Source organism: Macadamia integrifolia, chromosome 5 (genome assembly GCF_013358625.1).
Source record: "Macadamia integrifolia cultivar HAES 741 chromosome 5, SCU_Mint_v3, whole genome shotgun sequence".
In the NCBI taxonomy this organism is placed as follows: Eukaryota; Viridiplantae; Streptophyta; class Magnoliopsida; order Proteales; family Proteaceae; genus Macadamia; species Macadamia integrifolia.
Genome location: NC_056561.1, coordinates 18,955,927 through 18,957,077, shown reverse-complemented (window position 1 = coordinate 18,957,077; position 1,151 = coordinate 18,955,927).

Here is a 1,151-nt window from a genome sequence, read left to right as displayed (position 1 = left end):
CGCTGGTAGGGTGTAATTTCTCTTCTACATAGTGAATCATCTTCTTCTTCGCCCAAGAACGTAGTACACCACCCTGGTGTGTGAACCTCGTTAAATCTCTGTGTCGTACGAATCTATTGTCTCTTTATTATTCATGTTTCTTAGTGTTTGATTTTACATGTTCCAATTATTTTCATTAATAAATATAATCATAATCATGTCGTGGACTCCATTTGTATACAAAATTAGGGAAAAAGAAGTTTTTCACAAGGTCAATATATTATTGTTCTCTGACATTTACTATCCGAATCATGTGGCCATGCGAGCTCACACTCACATAAAGGATATCATTCTCCACACCATCATTAGTATGGCATGAGAGATTCTCCTCGACATTGATGTTATGGAGAAGCTCTCCCGAAAAAAATTCAAATGAAAAAGTAAAAGGGAGAATTAACAATTGCTCCTTCACTCCACTTTTCTTTGAATAACCATAAACAATTACTTATTGTACGCCAAAGGTGTAGCTCAATTTGCAAGAAACAATTCTTCACAGTTAACGGGTCTTGAGATCAACTCCCTCAAACCTATCCATCAAAGAGGAGGATAAAAAAATCTTCTTCCACTTTCTCCAACTAATTCTAGAATTAGGTTGTACCAGCTTTTGTCCTCTGTGTTTGTGTGGGGATAAGTGTTGAAGACTTATTTTATGAAATGGACTGTCCTACACGGCCGGTTTACCACGTTGTCCCTGTCGATGCAGGGACGGTCCCTTGATCTTTTGTCCGTTCGAAGAACCCTTTGAGTAGCTAGGCATCCAAATCCAGCTCACGCGGTGCTAAATTGCGCCAGATTTTGTCCTCCGTGGGTGGATTGCGCACCACCCAAAAAATCGTTAGCCCACTCAACTCCAACCCAACTGGTATCTCCTTCAATTGTGCAATGTGCTGCAGATAATAATCCTAAGCTGTCAAAGCACACAAATTCAAAGTTCCAGCTCAGCTGTTAATGGAGTAAGTCAATGGAAGGAATCCCTTGCCCTATCTCGGTTCAAGTATCCCATATTGTGCAGAAGTGCTGCTCCTCGGTTGGGTTTCAATCTAGATATTATGATCAATACCATAGAGTATCTTATTTTTATTACCAAGAAAAGAAAAAAAAAAAAAAAAAAA